General features: G+C 38.7%; 1 pseudogene; it reads left to right on the top strand.

Moving 5' to 3' along the window:
• The first annotated feature begins 16216 nt into the window (after nucleotides 1-16216).
• On the top strand, nucleotides 16217-19513 carry LOC108430932 (annotated as a pseudogene).
• The last annotated feature ends 4540 nt before the right edge of the window (nucleotides 19514-24053 follow it).

The following is a 24053-nucleotide window of genomic DNA, read 5'->3' on the forward strand; positions in this document are numbered from 1 at the left end:
AGACAGAGGGAAGATAGTAGGGAGACTTCAGCAAAACAATGCAATGGAAGTATGGGCTGGTAAGAAGATCATTGGCTTTAAGACAAAACAACAAACTGTGCGGGGGGTAGTTTGGATACTGCCAACAAGCTGAATGTATTCATTAACAGGTTCAGCAGCAGCATTCCTTCCTTTACCTCACGATCTCCTTCCAAAACTCCTTCCTAACTCCTATTCACACCCCCTCACCCCACAGCCATTGTCTGAAGACTCTTTTACACCCTAGTATCTCTTCAACCTGAGTCTTTAACATCAGGAAAACATCCTGCCTGGTTCTTGTTCCAAAAAAGTCACATACCTCCTCTTTCAATTACTATAGACCAGTGACCCCATGTCATGAAAGTCCTGGAAACACTAGTGTCATCACATCTCAGACCTCAGGTCAGCCCTTGCCTGGATCCACTACAGTATGCTTTCAACATCAGGTTGGTGTGGTAACTGTTATTTATTTACTGCAGAAGATGCATTCCCATTTGGATCAGAACAACACCATAATGACAATCACTTTCTTCGCAAGTGCATTCAATACCTTCCAACCTCTCATGCTGGAGGGAATATGGATAAAATGCAGGAGGACAAGTTCATGATTGCCTGCGTCTTAGACTACCTGTCTGGAAGACCCCATTATGTATAGCTGGGAACCTGCCAGTCTGGTCAGTAGCACGGAAGCACCACAGGGAACTGTGCGCTCCTTCTTCCTCTTCACCCTGTACACCACAGATTCCAGTGTAGGTCGGACCTCTGGCTTCTTCAGAAATTTCCTGATGTGGTGGTTGGGTGTATTAGGGATGGCCATGAAGATAAATAAAGACCTTGTGAACAGATTTGTTGAGTGGTGTGTGAGGAACAATTTGCTTCTCAATGTGACCAAGACCAAGAAGATGGTGGTGGACAGAATGCTGAGCTGGTAGACACCTACAAATACCTGGGTGTCCTGCTTGACAACAAACTGGACTGAAGGGCGAACACAGAGGCTGTATACATGAAGGGACTTTACTTTCTGAGTTGGTCATCTTCTACAAGTCTGTTGTTATGGGTGCTGTCTTCTTTGCAGTAGTCTGCTGGACAGGCAGCATCACAAGGGAAATGCAAAAATGGTTAAGAAACTGATCAAGAAGGCTGGCTCAGTCTGCTCAGTGGAGAGTTTTGAGGTGGTGCTGGAAAGGAAGTTACTTTATAAACTCACTGCTACCCTAGACAACACATCACAGCTCCTCCATGACCTATTGGTCAGACAGCAGAGACCACAGTGATCACACTGTACAACACCTCTTCACTGTGCTAGGACATATACTGAGCCACTAACAGGACAGTATCATTAAGCACCAGCTGGACTACACAACATCTCTCTACTCATATTACCATGCACTGCCACTTTATTTATGCATTTATAACTATTAATATATGTTACATTTTATTGTACTATCGTTTACAGTGCACAGTCAGTCGGTTTGTGTGTTTCTGCTTCGAAGTTTTTAGATAATTCACTGGATGTGACATCACTGCAATGTCATCTGCATAATATTTATGCGACTTTACTTATTTATTCACTGAACATGTTTGTTCCAATATAACTTATTTTATATCTTCTATTCATGCATCTGTATAATAAAGTACAGTAATACTTTGCTCTTGTTTTGCTCTTTACTGTACTTTGTGCTGCTGTAATGCATGACTAACACAGGTGGTGTCAACTTTTCACAATAAAAAAAAAAAAAAAAAAAAAAAGTGTCTTTTGATTAGTGGCGCAAACAACTGTAGCTACCATCCTACCATATCTTACCAATTCCTTCAGGAGCACCTGGCCTCAGACAGCACATGGCTCAGCTGGAGAGGTATTTTAAGGCGACAGTAACTCCCCCCCCCCCCCCAAAAAAAAAAATCTCTAAAAAATATCTGAAGAAAGAAAAAAAAAGAATCATGCAGCTTTTAAAGTTTAATTGAGCAATATGAAATGTAGAGCTCATCAAAATTTAAATAACTTTAAATTCTATAAAGTATTCACAAAAAGTTTATCAGTCAACTTAATATTACAAATTTAATCCACTCAAATACACTCTAGTTTTTAGATGTAATAAGTGCAATTCTTCTGACAATATTAATTTACCTGCTTTCAGTAAAATCCTATTTAAAGTGTATACCAGAACACCACAGTGTGCAAGTTTGGTTTCATGAAAATTCTTACTGACATGTACTCAATAATATCTTAATCAAGATATTAGATAACTTGTAAACAGTGCAGTCACATCCTCCGTCAACTCTATAAAAAGACAGAGTCATAGACGTCATAGAGTCAAAGACGGTGCAAATCCAGGTCCTGATCACTCACAGAGGCAGCAGTAAATATGAAGACCTACTCACTTTCCCTTCTGACCATCATGGTTGTTACTGCAGCACCTTCCACATCACGACAACAGACAACTTTATTTTAAAAGAAATAATAGACACTGTAAAAAACTTGGACAGCACCTTGTAATTGATAATTAAATAATATCTTACCTTCTTCATCTTAACATTTTTAGTACAGGTTTGAATACTTAAATAAAAACTCTAAACTACAATAATTGTTAAATATATATATTTTACAGACATTTGTGCAAGAAGTAATATCAGACAAACACTACACTGTAAGTTATACAAAGGTTCTTCGAGAAATAAAATGTACTACTATTAAATCTGCATATTATATATGAGCTGTGATAAATCATCCTGTGCATTACTGAATCTGATACCATGCACTTTTACAGCTACACACTTTTTGCAAAGCAAGGGAGGTTCTAGAGAAACTTAAGGCAGAAGATCTTGGACTTCAAGAAAAACAATGGTTGCTGCCCAGGAAGTTGGTGGCCTACACAAGAGTGAGTAATTATGAAGTCCTTAACTATTTTCCTGAATGTAGAAAGAAAAAACATTTTCACATGATTCTTGGCCTTAAAATATTTTATGTTAACACTACAGTCACCACATGATCAAAAAACCCCCAACCACATTACAGAGCTAATGAAGATTAAAGTCTGATATACAGAAGTTGAGCATGCAGTATCTGTATCTCAAACTGCATCCAGTCCTTGTTTGTGATGTGTCTAAACAACAGTAAATACTGTTCTTTGATAACCTTTCTGACTGTTTAACTCTCAGTTTAACATGAGTGTGTTTCACTTGCAGAAAATTCAGTGCAAGAACTCAGCATCAGATGACGAAGTACAGCTTCCTAAACTTCTGATTAACATACGTTGTGCCCAGATGATTTATGGAAAGCCTTAATATTCATTATTCATATTTCTAACATACATTAGTGTTTATGTACAGGAAAAATATATACATTGTTAAATTATCCATAAATTCTTTAAGTATCATAAATACTGTTGAACCTGATAAATGACTAATTTAATTCTAATTATTCTTAAATTGCAGATTTTGTCATAATGTCACAAGAGTTCTTTTCTTGTTTCATCTTAACACAACAGTTTATCAATATACTACTAAAATGGTTCATGACTTAAAATTTAATACCTTTTAATATTGAATAAAAGTAAGCATGAGCTGACTTTGTACTAAATGTTTTAAATGAATAAATGTAACACATTCAGGACTATATGGGGTTCAGAACAATACACGTAAACATGTGATATAAAAACATTTTGGCAGTCTGACTTGTGTTATTTCATATTTATTACTCAGTGAAGGAGGCAGTCATGCAGAATTCCTCCTGAATCTCTAAAGACTAAAAATGAACATAAAAAGTACTTATTATTCAAAGATGTTTATGCCTTTCTTTACATAATTCTGAGTCCTCTGTTACCTACCTACTACTAATGTTTTCCTTACAAGGTCAAGTTGATTACACAGAACACCATGGTTTGAGGTTTGTTTCAGCAAAGTCCTCTATGACGTGTAATCAATAGCATCTCAGTCATGACCCCAGATAGAGCATGTAAACTGTGAAGTCACATCCTCTGTCTATAAAAGGACTTTAGAAAGACAGAGGCACAAATTGTAGAGTTATAGCACTGAACACACCACAGCTCTCAAACCTAATAATAATAATAACAATAGTAATAATAGTAATAATAGTAGTAATAATAATAATAATAATAATAATAATAATAATAATAATAAGTGCTGTGGTTGTAACTGCAGAACCTTCTGCACCACCTGCATCAGAAAAACATAATTGTCAGGTTTTGATAAAAAAAAAGATCCCACAAAGAGTGACACACTTGAATGAGGTTTTAATAAATACAACAGAGAAACATTTTCATTTTCTAAACTGCTTATCCTTCCGGGTCACGGAGGTGCTGAAGCCTATCCCAGCAGTCATTTAGCATACACATTCACACACGCTTAGGCGTAATGAGACGTAAGCCACTGCACCACCATATAATCTTTCACTGTACACTACAGAAAAGACTTTTGTAGCTGTAACGGTTTAATTTCTGCATTACTAAATCTGACCTGACACACCATGCATCAAGCACTTTCCCAGCTTCAATCCTTCTGCAAAGCAATGACGGATCCAGACACACTTAAACCGTATTAAATGCTGAACTGAAGTCAATGAACAGGATTCAGACACGAGTTTTGACAGTCCAAATGGGTCAGTACAGTGTGGAGCGCCGGAGAAATGCCATTCTCTGTTGACCTGTTGCGGCGGTAGGTAAATTGGTGTGGGTACAGTGTAGCAAGAAGACAGGATTTCAAATGAGAAAGAAGAAGACAGTCTGGGCCAGTGACATTTAACCAGAATCAAACATGTTCTCTGGTAAGCAAAACACTTATGTTAGCTATCTGCACTGTTTAACTTTTATTAATTGTCAGATAGTTGGACTGACATTTATTGAATGATTGGTTGAAAATTGCACACCGTGTTCTCTTATTTGGTGGGCATGTAAGCAAATTGATGTTTTTGATTATTTTTGACACAATGCCAAAAAAGTGACATCAAATTTTCACCACTTATGACACTTCTACTCTCTTTTCATATTGTTACAAATGGATATGTGTACGTCACGTCATAATAGACCTTATTTCAGCTTAATATGGCTGTTTCATAATATACTAATAAATTAGTTCAAACAAAAAGTTAAATGTTTCATAATGAATACATTTACGTTTTCATTAAAATTCATGAAAAAAATAAAAGCATGAGCTTTCACTTTTTGTAGTCTATTGCTTTTTTGTTAAATTTTTCATATTAATTGACTGCTATTTTGCAGATCTGTGTTTCACACATTTTTATTTTTTTTAAAACAGTTTTGCTCAATCAAACACTACCTTTCTATTACATGTTTAATTTCAAACTAAAAAAACTTTGATAGTTTACATGGTCTTCATCTTTTTCAAGGGTGCCAATCATTCTGGGAGTCACAGCAAATTTTGTTTGTTCCTGTTAAAAGTTGCATGACTTCCTTTTTACTAGTCGACTAGTCATTACCACACTGAAGAAGTGTGGCTATGATGATGACACCACAGTGGTGTCACAACTTACAGGTGGACAGTGAAAGGGACAGCGCACATCCACCTACTGCCCAACAATTGTCAAGTGCTTGGAAGCTCTACTCTGCACAACCACAAATGGCTGCCCAGTGTAACGACTGGATTGTGATTGTTACCACAATTTAGCTGTGTCTGGCCCTGGAATAAAAATCACTGTGGTAGTGGACCTGCCATTGGAACAACACCTAGGCAGCAGTTTGTGCAGGTGCTGGTGTCACTGTCAGTCAGAAGACTTGTAGGCAGACAGAATCTGAAAGCACCGTGGATAGGATTGCTGCCAGCAGAACTGAGTATGATGGTTTGGCAGGCATACCCAGTGTTCAAAAAGCTGCTCAGAAGGAGCTGGTACTGAATCACTTTCTTTACGCACTGCTGCAGAAGGACCTGAGACGTCACGTGTAGCTCACCGCCCGGGCCAGCATTGAAGGAGCTATCGCAGAGGTGACAAGGGCAGAGCTCATCCTCAGCATGGAAGCGCTGGGCCGAGCAAGTGAGCTTAGCCTCACTGCAGTGAGTGTATATTTTGACTATGTTTACACCAGGTCACATCATATGACTAGTATCTGGATTTTATCCTGATAAGATTTTAACCACATGCATTTACTGTTACGGGATGGCGGGGCGGCGGACCTAAGTGCAGAACCAAAACCCAGCAAAACAAAAACGTAATGGGATATGAGGGGCAACGGAATATGCAGTTGTCGTCGCCACTAATGAGGAGCCCGGACCGACGTTTGAACCGTCGCTGTCATGGTCGATGGTCCACGGCGCTACTGCTGCGCCACTAGAGTGTGCGAGTGGCGACGGTCAAAGCACCTCGAGGAAGGCGGGAAAAGGCGAAGGAAGAAAGCGAAGGACAAACAAAGGGGACACCAAAGACAGCGTGCTCAAACAAAGGCTGAGTAGAAAGGTGAAACAAACAAAAACGAAAACACAAAGACGTTGCCACCATAATTATGGATGGTTGGCAGACTTTCCATCATGTGTTTGCTCCTGTAGCAAACACCTTTAGTGTGGCTTGATTTTTGGGTGTTTTTTTTGTTGTGAGTAATTTGGGGGCAATTACTCCCATTTTGTTTTTTGAGGAAAGTTCTTTACTCAGCCCTCTTTTATTTTTCTTTTTGGTTTTGGGGCAGTTTTTCTTTTCTTTTCCTTTCTTTCTAAAGACTAAGTACCATAACGGTCACTCCTCTACAAAGGTGTGACAAACGTTGGTGTTTGCCAGCACCTTATATACGGAGGCTTCCAGGTGCATCAAGTTAGTCTAATTGACCAAGGCACTTGCCAAGAAGGCGAGTCCCCGTCCCCCTTCTGCCGGCAGCAGGTGCTACGGGCTGGGCGCCTAGCTGCCGACGCCCTCTGCTGGCAGCACGCGGTGCAGGCTGAACCCTTACATTTACTCTTAGAAGTCACATGCATCTCTGATTAGCCTGACTGAAATCTGACTACTGTGTGGAATATGCAAATCCGCTCGTTGCGCAGCAACAAATTACCAATTTTTTACTCATTCAGCTTCTACATTTGTGGTATGTTTTGCACATTAGTATGCATGCATATTGCTAAGTAGCATTTTGTTTCGGTCCTCAATCAGGTGTTTCCTTCATGATTATATTCCTCACAGACACAGATCACATGCTCAGTAATGGGTTTCAGTTGTTCAATGTGCCTTGGAGGACGAATGTGTTTATTCTGCTGTAACTTGTGGCTCAAACGTGTCTCAGAGCACCTCCTGAAGTGGTTTGAGTGATTGGATTTGAATATTTAAAATGCACCCTGCACATTTTGACATGGCTTGGCCTCATCCAGATACAATTCTGAAACTCATGAATCATGAAATGACCAGGTGTAAAGGGGTCTCTTGTTCTTGCCACCCGAGTCTGTTGGTTCCGAGCAGAATGCTACAAGGAGTACATACAAAACTGCAGATTCCTTTCACAAAACACAGTTTCACACAAATGTTCCACTTTGGAGACTATGTCTCTCCACTTCTGGTATAACTAGTAGCAAAACAATACTGAAACTCAAGAAAAACATTTGTGAAACCACATTCTCTTATTTCCAAAAATAAGCAAGGGATGATGACAACCTTATATCTAATAACCTAATTACTACCAGCTTTGGAGGGAATGCCTAAATGGCGCAAACCTGTGGAGTATCTTTAGCCTGACTGAGTTTGAGTAAGTGAGTTACAAGCCAGTTTCATGAGATGCTTCGCATCCAAAATTTCCATCTCAATTCAGACACATTATGAGGTTTTACTTCAGGCACTAGTAGGTTATCATTAAAATTAAAATTCCATAAATAAGTTTCCATAAATGCATTTTTTCTTTATTTATTATTTGTTAGCCTTATATTGGTACTGTTGTTTGGGTATGAGGGCGACATTTAAAGGTTTATGTAAGTTATGTAAAGCAAAACCCACACATCACTGCCAAGGACCTATAGGAACACTTGTCTGGCTGGCCCACTATGTAATGTCATTGAACAAACATCACCTACATTTTAGAGTCAACTGAAAGTAACTATAATTATGATCTCATCGAAAGATTCCATGTAAAATGTATGTAAAACAAGAATGAGCCAGATTCATTGTGGACACAAAAGCTGTGGACTGATGAAGTAAACATGGAATGTTTGAAGAAAAAAGGAGATGCATTTAATGAAAAGAACACTAACTGTTAAGCATGGGGTGAATCTGTGAAACAGGAAATATGGGAACAGGAGAAAAAAAGGATTCTACTAAATATCAGCAAATTCTGAATTGTAATGTCCGATAGTGAGTGAAGAAACTCAAGCCAAAAGGATGCAGTCTTCTACAACAGGACAATGACACAAAACATCCAAAATCCACTATCATTTGGGGGTGATGGTAACACAGATGTGTTACCTTCAATAAACCATGTCATCTGATTAGTGGTGTGCAAACCTTTGCAAACAACTGTAGCTGCCATATCTTATTATTTCCTCCATGTGCTGTCCTATATGGTAGGATTCTAGGTAATTGCACTAAAGACAGAAGTTCTTCTTTCAATAACCCTTCCTCTTTATACTTCAAATGAAACACATCTTAACCAGATTAAGTCCACTGAACTTCAAATAAAAAGTAACACAATATTCACGCAAATTATTCATCAATTAACTTATGATGATTTACTTGGTTTTAGAATATCCTGTTTAAAGTGTTCACCAGAAAACCATAGGTGGTGGGGTGAGGCTGGTGTCATGGAAGTTCTTATTGACGTGTAATCAATAATATCTCAATCAAGATATCTTAAAGGTTTCCTACAGATAACTTGTAAACTGTGCCATCACATCCTATGTCCACATTATAAAAAGACAGAGCAACAGCACAGATGTTGCACATCCAGGTCCTGACAATTGACAGAGGGCGCCGAAATCATGAAGACCTACTCATTTTTCCTTCTGACCATCTTGATGGTTACTGCAGCACCTGCCACACCACGGACAACAGACAACTTTATTTTACAAGAAATAATAAACACTGTAAAGTACTTGGACAGCATCTTAAATGATAAGATGAAGAAGGTAAGAGATTTTTGAACTAACATTTTTTTTGTGCAGGATTAAATACTTAAATAAAAACTCTAAATTACAATGATTGTTTAACTTATATTTTCACAGACATTTGTGCAAGAAGTAATATCAGACAAACACTGCACTGTAAGTTGTGTTCTTTGTCTGAGAGAAATAAAAAGTACTTTTATTAACTCTACATATTATAAATGAGATGTGATAAATATCATCTTATGCATTATTAAATCTAACATCATACACTTTTCCAGCTACACAACTTATGCAAAGCAGGGGAGCGTCTAAAGACATTTAAAGCAAAAGATCTTGGACTTCGGGAAAAAGACTGGCTGCTGCCCAGGCAACTGGTGGCCTACACAAGAGTGAGTGTTTATGATATGAAATCATTAATTCTAAATATGGAAAGGGCATTTTAACATGATTCTTGGCCTTAAAAGATTATCTGAATGTTAACATTACAGACACCACATGATCAAACAACCCCCAGCCACATTACAGAGCTAATGAAGATTAAAGTCTGATATACAGAAGTTGAGCATGCAGTATCTGTATCTCAAACTGCATCCAGCCCTTGTTTGTGATGTGTCTAAACAACAGTAAATACTGTTCTTTGATAACCTTTCTGACTGTTTAACTCTCAGTTTAACATGAGTGTGTTTCACTTGCAGAACATTCAGTGCAAGAACTCAGCATCAGATGACGAAGTACAGCTTCCTAAACTTCTGATTAACATACAACGTTGTGCCCAGATTTTAAATGGAATTTATTAATGTCATTTTGATATTTATAACATGTATTAGTGTTTATGTGCAGAAAATGTACATTGTTAAATTATCCATAAATTATTGAAGTATTTTAAATTATTTTTTTAAGCTGATAAATGAGACATTTGTCATAATGTCAGAAGAGTTATTTACTTGTTTCATCTTAACAGTTTATCAATATACTACTAAAATGGTTCATGGTTTCAATATTGAATGAAAGTAAGCATGAGCTGACTTTGTAATAAATGTTTTAAATGAATGAAAGAATGTAACACATTCAGGACTATATGGGGTTCAGAACAATACATGTAAACATGTGAAATAAAAGTCATGCTATTTCACTGCATTTTGACCATCAGACTTGTGTTATTTCATATTTATTATTAGTGCAATAGGAGATAATGGAGAATCCTTCCTGAATCCATAAAGGTCCAGGTGAACTTCAAAGATCTTTATGCTTCTTTACACAATTCTGACTCATCTGATATCTACCTACTACTAATATTTTCCTTATAAGCTCAAGTTGATTACACAGAACAGCATGGCTTGAGGTTTGTTTCAGCAAAGTCCTCTCTGATGTGTAATCAATAGCATCTCCATCAAGACCCCAGATAGAGCATGTAAACTGCAGTGACATTCTCAGTGTATAAAAAGACGGAGGCACAGAACGCAGAGATATAGCACTGAAGACACTACAGCTCTAATAATAATAGCAATAATAATATTAATAATAATAATAATAATAATGTCTTTACCTAATGCTAATGCTAACAACAACAACAACAACTGCAGATTAAGCTGTAAGTGCAGAACCTTCTGCAGCATCTGCATCAGAAAAACAAACTTCAGGGTTTGATTTAAATATGAAATCCCACAAAATGTGACACATATGAATGATGTAAACAACTAAGAAAAAAAGAACTCTGTTCAACTTCTTTTTTTTTCAGATTTTTGGTCAAGAAGCAATAACCTGACACTGCACTAAGAGTTACTCACAAGTTCTTTACCTGAGAGAAATAAAATGTACTTTTATTAAATCAGCATATTATATATCAACTTTAATACATTTAAAATTGATATAGACTTCAGGAAAAAGATTTTTAAAAATGATGGCCTATGAAAGTAAAATATTTTGTGAAATTTTTAACTCTTTATTCTACTAAATGAAGAAAAAAAATAATGATTAAGTTGATCATTTTATTTTTGGGGTCTACCACAGTCTTATTCTCATACCATGCATCTCTATTCAGCCCCTGCCTGAAATCCTCTGATTGAGCTTCTATGTCTTTAAGCCCGCGTCTTCACTCTAAGCCCACTGTGCTCCGATTTGTCAGCTCGCCCATTCTCTTCTTACTTGTCAACTGCCAGAGCATTTTCACCCCTACATGTTCTCTCTTGCAGTCAGCAGGCCCTTCTCTCATGAGCAGCTGTAACATGGGTGGAGCTATTTTTCCAATGGGTTGGTTCTGCTGTATTAGTTTGAGTCCAATCCTGAAAGTCAGGCCAGCTTCTTCTCAACATGGCTACACAATTCTTCCTGGCCTCCAGTAGTTGCTGTGAGTTGTGTGAGGGTGTGCCAAGTAGGGCTGCACGTTTTGGGCAAAACATCTAATTGCGATTTTTCCACAGAATATTGTGATTTAAATTGTAATTATTTTTAATCCATTAAATCCTAAACCTGTATTAGTGTTTCAAATATCTATCAAATATAATTATAAACTTCTACATAAAAAAATATATTCCCAGGGTTGTCAGATTAAATGCAGTTGTCAGTTTTATTTTTAAAACTCAACACCTTTAAAGAACAACTAAATAAATTACAGAAATTCACATAAAGGTTTAACTGCAACATCAGTAACTGACTAGTCAGCAGTGGACAGTCATGCATCAGTAAAAAAACTGAAATAAGCAAAATATCCTAGCTATGTTAAACTCTTTGAGTTTAAGATGCATTTTTACAAAATAACCTTAGCAGTAAATCACATTAAGTGCAAAAGTAGCATCATCAAATGTTTGCATGTACAGACAGAAACCAGTGATCACAGGTTTCTTGCCAAAAAGATGAGCATGTCTACCTTATGTGGCTTAAGGCATGAACGCTGACAGTTCACAATGTTACCTCCTGCACTAAAGAGCCTTTCTGAGCCTTTCTTGTTGCTGGTGCTCAAAGATATTTGCGGGCCTGCCTGCTCAATCTTGGAAAGTCACTTGGTGAAGTTTCCACCACCCCAGGGGATTTTCTTCTCCATCAATGGTGGCTGTTAACAAGTAACTGCTTAGCTCTGTTTCAATGGCATCATTAAGCTGAACAGATGAGTCTGGAGACATGGCAGTACTCTTGAAGTAGCTGCCAAGTGACCTCTTTGGCTTTTCAGGTGAGGCTGTTAAACTCTGTGTCTCTGTAACAGATGATCTAACAGTAAACACTTTTCTTTGATAATCTTTATGACTGTTCAACTCTCGGTTTAACATGAGTGTGTTTCACTTGCAGAACATTCAGTGTGAGAACTCAGCATCAGATGACAAAACAGAACTTTAGGACTGTGCCGGCAAGATGTATGCAAACATGTAATTTAGATTTTTGCAGAAAAAAAATATATACATTGTGAAATTATCACATTCAAATATTATTTAAGAAGACAACCAGGAGAAAATTTCATTATTCTTAAACTGCACATCATAATTTCACAAAACTCTTTTTCTTGTTTCAATTGTTAAAATTGTTTAATAACCTACTACTAAAATAGTTCATGATTCAACAATGAAAAATGAACATACATTTCTAATCTTTCCATTTTAACTCGCAGAATTCCCGGTTTCTAGAAAACAGTTCATGTCATTCCGCTACAAAAGGGAGGGGAGGCATCAGATCTCAACAATTATACTCCTATATCCAAATAGTCATGTTTAGCCAAAATCACAGAAAACACATTTTCTCCTGTTAGACTTCTTTTAAATGACCTTTTTACTGCCACAGACAGAAAGAAGCATTGTACTGTTCTTTTCATTGCTCCTTCCAAAGCTTTTGATACAGCTGAACATTCACTACTTTTAAAAGGCCTTAAAAAAGGCTACAAGCTGCGCTGTTTCTGGTAGGCACCAGGGTGTGTCCCTGGGACACCATAAGTCTGATCTAATGTCAGGGTAACTAGAGGTGTTCCACAAGGTTCAGTTCTAGGTTTCGTCTTACTCAATATAAACATCAACAATATTCCCACCACCTCAGACTGTAAAGTACAACTATATGCAGATGGCACTATTTTATATTGCTCTGCTGATTCCATACAGGCAGCAGTGAAAAAAAACTAAAAAACTCTTTTGATGCCTTACAAACAGCACTTTATAAGCACAGACTAGTTTTTTCCAGAACTTCTAATTTGATATGAACACACTATATTTTACCAGTCTGAAGGGTTCCAGCATCAAAGGGTCACTGAATACAAGTACCTTGGCATCTGGGAAAATCTGTTTAGTTACTGTGCACCAGCGAGCTGCAATTTATCACAGGGATGTCTTAAACTCCACTCACTGGTGTCACTTGACCATTTAACACTTTATCTGTAACCACCTCCACTCAGCCTGCAACTGTTTTAGTTGTTTTAGTTTTTACTTCTGCATATATTTTAACTGCTTTTATATATATTTTAGTTTTTTTTTCTTGGTTCATTTATTTGTTGTCCTTTATTTAACTATCATTTTATCATTACTAAGGTTTTCTACTTCATATTTTGATTCTTACCCTGCCCAGTAATTTTATTTTACTTACTTTTATTACTAATTTTCTTTCATTTTTCATTACTAAACTGCTTTATGGTTTGACTGGTTGTCCTGATTTCCTAATTTTTATTTTTATGTGTTGTTTTAATAATAATATCAACATTCAATAAAATAACCATGAAGTACTTTTTAACAAATATTTTGAATTAAACATAGGCTGCAGCAAAGTAAATTAGTTTGGGCAGTATAATTGTAATAGGGTATACTGCAATACATAAAAATTGTTTGTATTTCAAAATCATGACATGCCAAATTTCTATTCCTCCTCTGAACTTACAAATAAACATAGTCCATCCATTTATATTTTAGAGGAGCTCGTTGATTGGTGTTGTGGGAACTCACCGATAAGGGGTGCTGACAAAAAGGAAAATCAGAACAAAAAAAAAAAAAAAAAAAAACTACCCATTAATACAGCTCAACACTGACTAGGTGCCACACACATCAGAGAACATGTTTGATTTCAGCTCTAACACCAGACAGTCACCTTTGCACTCTCCTGTATCTTCAAACGGGTGTCATTTCACCATCAGTTAACTGGAAATGAGCCTGTCCTGTGCTGTGTGGCTTAGCTACTGTTAGTTTAGCCTTAATGTTACAGTCCCCAACTCCTCAGAACAGGTTTGAGGTTGACTTTATCACTCCACCTTTGTCACTCGTCTTTCGCTCTTAAAGACTGCAAGAAGTTACATCATTTACTATCTAAATTGTCATCAAAGCAACAGTTAGCTGGAATTAAGCCTTCAAGGTTCAGGTAGTTCTTCTAGCTTTTTGTTTGTAGAGCCAGTGTAGTGGTGGGCTTTGCTGGGTTCGCTTCACCATCTCTAGAGTAAAATTCCATCTTATTGCAACATCCTGAATATGTGATTCTTGCTTCAAGCCCAACCTGCTGTTCTTTTAATTCACATGTGTTTGATGGATATTTAGCCATGCAATATTTAGCCAGAACGGTCACAAATTGAAACCATGACCGTTCTTTACGGACTGTGACAGTTAAATTACGAGTAGCCTCGCGACTGCAACCACATTACGAACACTGTCAGAGCCAAGTGTTCTTAATGTTCCTGTGATGTTTCATTCTTTTGCGACATCCAGAAAATGTTCAGCGCATGCCTCTGCACATTTTCATGTTACTCTTTTCCTTATAGTGCAAACGACTGCAGATTCTTTATCAGTGAAGTGCACAGTGGCTATGTTTACATGCAAAGATTTTTGCCAATCCGATTGAATACAATTCAGACTGAGGTGGTTATATGCTCACTGCTCAACAATCTGATGAAAATCTTCGTTTACATGCTCGCTACAAGTAATCCAATGTAAAATGACGCGCATGCATGGAGCAGAGAGTAAACGTTACCATGACAGCGAACATCACGTGAGGTCCAGTCGGCGTGAGATGAGTTTCCAGTCGGCGCGCTTGTGTTTTTAATTGCTTTAAACTGATGTCAGGCTCAGAAAAATGTCCTTCACATGTATTTATAAAGGAAGACGTTGTGCTCTGAGACACCTAAGCTGGACGTCCATTCCACCGCCATCTTTTAAAGCTCAAAGTATAAACCTCGCCTCCTTTGCAGACCAGTTTCTGCTCCCACCATGTTCAACACTAAACCTTTCGCTGTGACGCGACGCGCATGCGCAAAACGCACTTACACATTCCGATTGGAGTGTAGTCAGATTCAGGCGTTTACATGGCTATTATTCTTCTATTTAACAGATTATTTAGAGCAGGTGTCACCAACACGGTGCCCGCAAGCGCCAGGTCGCCCGCAAGGACCTTATGAGTCGCCCGCAGATCTGTTCTAAAAAAAAAAAGCACAACTCACTAGTGAGCTGCATCTAAAATATAATTAGATTCTGTTGCTATTCTTTTTTAACCACACTTGTATTTCATATATATATATATATATATATATATATATATATATATATATATATATATATCTCATCTTAAAATATCTTAAAATTATGTTCATTATACATGAAGTTTAGATAAGTTGGGGTTAACTCTGATTTTTTGTCTAGAGTAGTTCAAAGGTCAGACAAAACCAGTGATCGCGGAGAGTAAACTAGCGGGATAGCAGGCACAGTATGCAGTCTCTTACCCCGGAAACATGGCAGAAAAAAGAAAAAAACATCACTTTCATAACAAATGGGAGGTAGAGTTCTTCTTTACGACTGTTAAAGAAACCTGCGTGTCTCATTTGCGGGGCGGCTGTGGCGATACCAAAGCGGCACAATGTCGAGAGACACTTCACTACCTGTCACAAAAGCTACAATGCTATCTATCCACCTGGAAGTGCACTAAGGGCAGAAAAATCCTGTGAGCTAAAGGCAGCTCTGGTTACACAACAGTCTTTTTTCATGAGGCCGAACAAAAAAAAAAAAAAAAAAAAAAAAAAAAAAAAACACAAAAAGCCACCGAAGCCTCGTTCAGAGCTACACATTTTCTGATCAAGAAGAAGAAGGCATTTTCAGATGGAGAAGTTGTCAAAGAAGCAATGTTAATAATTGCTAACACTGTATTGAAAGATGAGAAAAATGGAACCGATCTAATCTCCACTCTCTCCGACGTCCAACTGAGGGCATCTACGATGGCTAGACGAGTGTCAGCTATGTCTGGTAACTTGGTCGATCAGATGGACCAGGATCTGGTGAAGTGCAGGTGGTTTAGCATCCAGTGCGACGAGTCCGTGGACAGCAGCAGTACAGCACAGCTGTTGGTTTTTATTCGGATGGTGTTTGAAGACTTCACCACAAGAGAAGAACTCCTGACACTATTGCCCTTAAAGACAACTACGAGAGGATTTGACATTTACAATACGGTGCAGGAGTTTTTCATTCAGAAAAATGTACCATTGGGAAAGCTGGTAGCCGTGACTACAGACGGGGCTCCTGCTATGATCAGCTGACATACAGGGTTCATCGCTCACTGTAAAGGTGACCCAGACTTCCCAAAATTTCTGCATTACCACTGCATCATTCACTAGCAGGCGTTATGTGCGAAAGTAATCGGCTTTGGACATGTGATGACTCCCGTTGTGAAAAAACATTAACAACATTCGCTCCAAAGCAAAACAGCACAGGATTTTCAAGGTGCTATTGGAGGAGATGTCAGCTGAATATGGTGACCTGCTGCTACACACAGAGATCTGATGGCTCAGTAGAGGACGAGTTTTACATCGTTTTTTGTCACTTTTGGGTGAAATCAAAGAGTTCATGCAGTCCAAAGGCGAAGACGTCTCACTGCTAGAGGACACAGAGTGGACACTTGACCTTGCATTTTTGACGGACATTACTGGGAAACTAAACCACTTGAACTGCGAGCTGCAAGGCAAAGGCAAGACTGTTGTTGATATGATAAGTGCTGTAAATGCATTTAAAGCCAAAATGAACGCTTTCTCAGCAGATTTACAAAGAAAAAGGGTTCTGCACTTTCCCTCTCTGCAGTCAGTGCTGAAAGACAATGCTTCTGCATCTGAGACATTTGACAAAGTTGCAGAAAAGTACTATGAAGTCATAAACAGACTTGGCCAAGAGTTTGAGAATAGGTTTTGTGATCTTAATCAGCTTGAGTCATGTGTGTCATTCATTTCCAATCCTTTCATGGATGGGGACACAACATGCGTTGCTGAGCAACTAAGTGCTACGTTCAACTTGGATGCTGGACAGGTGGAAATGGAAATCATAACATTGCAAAATGACCTTCACCTCAAAGCCTACCAGGCTGCACCAAACTTTTGGTGCCTTGTTGACACAGAGAAGTACAGTGGTGTATGCACAGCAGCTATGAAGGTTGCCAGCCTGTTTGGTTCAACCTATCTCTGTGAATCAACTTTTTCTGACATGAACTTCATCAAGAACAAACACAGAACACGCCTCACTGATGCACATCTGAAAGACTCACTCACAGTTGCAGTGTCAAGTTACACACCAGATTACAATACACTGGTGAACAGTATGCAATGCCAGTCTTCCCACTAACAAAGAAACAGATACAAGATATTGTCAATGGCATTGTTGAATTAAAATATTGAAGATTTGTGTTCAATTTAAAAGTGCATTCATGATATATAACTGTTATATCTTTGCTTTAAATATCACAGATTTGATCTTTAGTTCCAAATGTGAGAAGATTTATTTCAAAATATGCCAGATGATTTTTCTTTAAAATTACATAATTGATAACTTTTTGAAACATGCTGCAACATAGTTCATGATTTGTTAAAGGGATATATCAGTGGCTAGTGAAAATGGGAACATTTTCTACATTGCTATGACATGTCGTGATGTACGTGATCATCAGAAAATGTAAAAATTGCTGAGATTAAGAGAGTTAAAGTGCTGAATATTGATATCTGTTTTCCACTTTGTCATTGTTGATAATTATTGTGAGAAATCATTAATTACCCATTAATTTACCCACCTCGTTCAATCGGATAGAAATTGTATTAGTCTATTCCGATTGAGGTGTTTACATGGATGTATTCTATTCTGATTGCACTATTAATTGGATTATTAATGGATTATCAGGCTGCATGTAAACATGGCTAGTGATGCCCAAGTAGCATTGCTCACAGGAGTCCAGTGATTCCATGTGAGAGCAACACACTTTGCTTGCTTAAGCAGATTCATGCTTCGTGACCGCTCTTTCATACAAAGTATTCACTCTTGAAGCAATGCTTCCTCTTGAAAGTAGATTATAAGAGGTGATTCCTGATGCAATTCGAATGATTTCTCTTAGTCTGTCATTTTCGATTATAACACCAAGCTGCAGCTTCCGTTCAGCAGTCTGGCAGAGAAGTTCAAGGTCATCTGAGCCAGAGTAGTCCTGCTCTACAGAGATTCCGCCGACACCAAGGTCTCCTCAGCAGGTGTAGGGGTCAGGACAGGACAGAAGTGGCGCGCCAGGATGCAGTGGAACGGGCGGAGGCAAGGTTACGACACAGCATCCTGGTGGGCACAGTGGCCACTAGTCGGGCCGGGCTGGGTAGCAAACTAAAACCTAGCTCCAGCAAAGCCAGCGGAAAGGAGAAGCGGAAGCTGATCCAGGAGGCATACGTGCTGAGGTGGAGGAAGCTCGCTTCAGCAGAATGGTGTGCATGTCCAAGCAGTGGGCCTGGACCAAGTGGGAGCATACAGCTGGTCGTAAGATCACCTGGGCAGAGGTCTGGAGGATGGAGCCATACCACTTCCAGTTCCTAGTCCAGTCAGTGTATGACATTCTCCTGAGCCCTGACAACCTGTTCACCTGGGGCCTGGTGGACTCACCTGCCTGCCAGCTTTGCCAGAAAAGTGGATCTTTAGAACACATCCTCAGCTGCTGCTCAAAGGCCTTGGGGGAGGTCGATATCATTGGCGCCATGACCAGGTTCTGCGGGCAGTAGCAGACACCATCTGCACTGGCATCAACAACAGCAACACCCATCCAAGTGTACCATCACCTTTGAGCAGGCTAGAAGTCCTGACCCCCAAAGAAGGCCCAGGGGGGCCTGCTTGCCAAAGCAAGGGACTGGCAACAATTGGTTGACCTCGGGAGACAGTTGAGATTCTCGGACGTCATTGTAACAACACTCTGGCCAGACATGGTCTTGATGTCTTGAGGTAGTGCTACTTGAGCTAACTGTCCCCTGGGAAGATCGAATGGAGGAAGTTCAAGTATGGAAGAAGGCCAAGTATGCTGACCTCGTGGCTGAGTGTCGTAGGAATGGGTCGAAGGCCCGCTGTGAGCCTATTGAAGTGTGCTGTAGGGGCTTCGCAGGCCAGTCTTTACATTGGGCCCTGGGACTCCTAGGGATCTGCATAGGCGAAGAGTCATGAAGAACATCATGGAAGCTGCTGAAAAGGCTTCAAGTTGGCTCTGGTTGAGAAGGGGGGGGTGTGCGGCATAGTGCTCTACCTGGACACAAGTCGGGGCCTGATCACTCCCAGGCTAGGTCACCCAGGTGAGGGTGTCTGATGTAAGACCCGAAAAACCCTGTGACACCTGGACACCTGGACCTGGACACATCACTGAAGATGTGTCCAGGTCACACCGCAAGGTGTATTTCAGTACCTGTTAATTGGGTGGTAGTGTTTAGCAATCAAGTTAAGCAAAGCAGTAGTTACTGTCTCACTTACAGTACTTACAAGCTTAATTTTTCATCCATGAGTGCCACACTTTTTTAATGTAAACAGACGAGTCCCTGAAGAGATCGTTTCAGTAGGGTCTTTTGCTTTGAGATGATGTGTCAAAATCAAATTACTTGTGTGGTAATTAAATTTGGCTTTGCAAACTGTGCAGATTTTCCCCAAAGATCCATCAGGCAACTTTTAAAAGCAAAACTTTCCATCTAAAACTTCATCCTTGTCCATCTTTAGCCAGGATGGTCCGCTTTGGCAGAACACTTAGTCATAGGTCAGCCGGCACAAGAAAAACACCCATCCATATTTTATATATATATATATATATATATATATATATATATATATATATATATACATATATATATATATATATATATATATACACACACACACACACACACACACACACACACACGTGCTCTATGCCTCATTCATTTTTATGTGAATTTTTTTTATTTGTGTATTTTATTTTTTTTTTCTATATACAAATTTGCTCAACTGAAATTGCTTTTATTATAGATTATTCATTTCATCTTAAAGAAGTGATATTTTTTATGGCCATCATCTTTTCCAAGGGCAGCAATCATTATAGGAGTGACAGCATATTCTGTATGTTTCTGTTAGGAGTAAGACAATTAATTTTTACTAGTTGACTAGGTGTTCAAAAAGTTGACTAGTGGACTAGTCATCATCACCATGATAAAAAAAAGTTTTTTTGTGAGTGTCTTGGACATCTGTGAAAACATTTGTCAAGAATTTTTGTTGTATTTCAGTAAGTTTCAGCTTAAGGCATTCTGCCCCAGAAGTACGCACTGTCTGATGCAAACTGAATGATAAAATCACCACAGCTCTCAGGATCTGAACTTTTACAGCTGTCTGTTGTCTCCTCCTGCCTGTTTACTGCAGATTTTACCACTGTTGTATCTCAAGCACTGTTCTCACCTAGATGACTGCTGCCCACATTTCTGACTGGTGGATTTATAAGTCGACTAGTCTATGCAACTTGCAACTTCCTGGTTGGCTTAGCTTGGATATTAATATAAATGAAAGCCACACTGAGATTTTCTCCAAAATCATAAGGAAAAGTAAAATAATGATTAAAGAAAATGGTCATATGAGACTAAAGTAGAGGTTTTTGGTCACAAGCACCAGAGGTGGCTTTTGTGTAGACACAGAAAAGTACCTCATCCCGACTGCCTCAGCCAGGAAGCTCAAATTGGGCCATGGATGGATCTTCCCACAGAACAATGATCCAAAGCACAACTCAAAAAACACATATAAACACAAAAATGATTTTCTGACAACAGACCCGGGGTTTTGTCATGGCCATCCCAGTCCTAACCTAAAACCCATATAAAAGCTGTGGGATGATCTGAAAAGGGAGATTCCACATGCATTGATCTCGGAATATGAAGGATTTGGGGAGATTGGAGGAACAGTCTCAGATTATTGCTCCCTAGTTTCCAGCATTACAGGAGAACACAAAGCAGTTTTCTTTGCAAAAGTAGGCTGCACAAAATATTAAATGACTGAGTGCTAACAACCACAGCACACAGACTTCAGAAAAGTATTTATTTCATGATAGAATTTTCAATCATTGTAATTTAAATTTGAATTAAACATCCAAAAGTTTTGACATTTTACCAAGGCAGGACAGCAATATCCCTAAACTGATCACTTGCTGTGTATCACAAAGGCCATGGCATATGATTTACATCATTTTCAGACTCATTAAACCATTCAGTGACTTCTTGTGACCTAAGGATGGGCACTGTCATCGGGTGCAGAATTACCAGCATAGCAATCATCACATAGATGATTATCAGAGATGAGTTACAGCAATCTTAACGGTTCTTAAGAGGGAAAAAAGTCGGAGGATTTTCTGTACTCTTCTTAGAACATTCCTAATATCACAGCACTACACTGTCATTGTCGCTGACGGTGGCAAAATTGAAAACAATGGTATGCCCAGTTTGCCTCCTGTCACCAACATATTAACATAGTATTAGAGCGCCTCTGTCATCTATCAGGTCTCAAAGTGCAACATGATTTAACTGTGTTTTATGCCACTGTCTTCTTATATTCTTTAAGTGAACATACAATGTCTTTGTCTGGGAATCCCTTAAAAAATCTTTACTGTGATCCAAGAACACTTTTTAATGTCCTCAAACATTAATGATCATTGACCTCTTCTCAGACAGGTAGTACCAACTTAACAAGCCTGTGGTGTAAACCATGTTTCAAATCTCTGACGTGTAATCAGTGACATCTCAGTTGACATATGTGGAGTCTGTGGTTGATTTCCAGGTATATAGGTTTCACATGTTGTAGTCAGATTTTTGCTCATCTTGAAACTTCCTGACATCAGTTCCGCAGTTCTTCAGCTTTGTCCCTTACTGGAGTGCTTGTGGCAAAATTTAGTACTCGAAGTCAACGTGAATCAGAAATCAGAACATATTTTTCTTCCTTAATGGGACATATTTTTGAGTAAAACAGGACATTCAGGTTTGAAAAAGTTGTGGGTAAGACATGATTTATTCTTCAGGATTTGATGGGAGCATGAAAAGCAGGCATTCCAAAACAGTGTCAGACTCGCATGGTCAGCAGAGAAGGCATCTTCTTATGATGTAGACAAAGCAAAGAGCCAGACAGCAGGTTAGCCTGTCTGCATCTGTGTCACCTTCACTTTTCTTACACTTTTATGGCAAAGGTAAGAGATAACAACTTCAGAACGTGTGTGAACAAGAGATGGGTTCTGTATGTGTATATGTCGCTCCATCATTGGCTGACCCACTGAAACCAGCATAAATACTGACAGATATCTGAACAACCTCACTAGTCTTGACACGAACAAAGGTTGCCAGAGCAAACTAACTGAAATAAGTGGATATTGGTCCAAAAGCAAGAGAGTAAAGGAGGGTGTCTGCTGCCATATGTACGTGCAGACAGGAGTGGAGGTGATAGCAGGTGGGATGGTGGGAGAGGAAGGAAAAACATGCTACAATATCATTGGATATTATTATATTATTTTTTCCTGCAGTTGGAACACGGTAATGCAACAAAAGGTCATATCTATTTATAGCAAAAGTTACTAAACTTAGACTACAAACAGATTAAGGAGAAACAATGTTGGCAATAGAGTGATAAGGCACAATGCATTTTTGTTTAATATGACAAAGGTAAAACAATTGTCCAATTTGAACTCAGATTTACCTTTTTTTATAGTCTCAAGCACAGTCCTGGTGAGAGCAACAGTGAATTCCAGATAAGCACTAAAAATGCTAAGCCAGCTTTTAGGTAAACGATTCATCACAGTGACATCAACAGGAAAGTTGTGGGCTGATGCACTACCACATCTGACACACAGCTAATTTGTGGCTGTTAATGTATGGTTTAGATAAACAGTTGCTTTCTAAAGCATAAGTGAGGTAATGAGGTATAGTACTGTGAAAAAGTCTTTTAGAGGAGGTAAAACTTATGTATGGTTTTGTCTGTGGAAACACAATTTAACATTAGTACATTTACAAATAGACATACAGTAAAATTAAGCAACATTTTTTTTTCTTCTTTTAAGCTATTGATATCTTAAACACAGTTAGAATAGCACAAGTTTGGTTCCTGAGACACTATATAGATATGTTAAATTCCATCACAGCACACTGATTTAACTTAACGAAGGACTGATTAGACGAACAAACTATTGGACGGAAATTGTAAATACTGGATTTCCCCAAGAGGGGCTTTAGAAAGGGTTAAGCCAATACAGTGATAGACACTAAATCACAACATATTGCTCATTTGTGTATTTATTTCTATTCTGTCAGCTTTATTCTAATAAATACAAGCATACTGCCCAGCTTTACATATCACCTTCCTAAATGCCTAAAATTCTTGTCAGTATTGTACGCCTCTGTATATAACTGAAATTATATTGTCTTCTTATATATAAATGATCGTTCAGCTACTTTTTTCTCTTTAACGACAAGTCACCACCGGAAGTTGTTTGTGGTGAGATTAGTTTAAAAAAAATTATATCTCTGACGTGGAATCAGTGACTGAACTCAAATCAGGAGATCTGAAGGGACTGCCAATCACATCCTCTGTCAAGACTATAAGAAGACACAGAGAAGGCTGAGGACACAGCACTGTAGGTTCTGAAGAGGTATAAACTACTGCAGAGACCTGCTAATTGACTGAAGCTGTCTACATCATGAAAACCTTCTCACTTTTCCTTCTGACCATCGTGGCGGTTACTGCAGCACCTCCCACACCATCGCCATTAGACGAACAGAGAGTTCAGCGCGT

Source organism: Pygocentrus nattereri, chromosome 11 (genome assembly GCF_015220715.1).
Source record: "Pygocentrus nattereri isolate fPygNat1 chromosome 11, fPygNat1.pri, whole genome shotgun sequence".
Taxonomy (NCBI): Eukaryota; Metazoa; Chordata; class Actinopteri; order Characiformes; family Serrasalmidae; genus Pygocentrus; species Pygocentrus nattereri.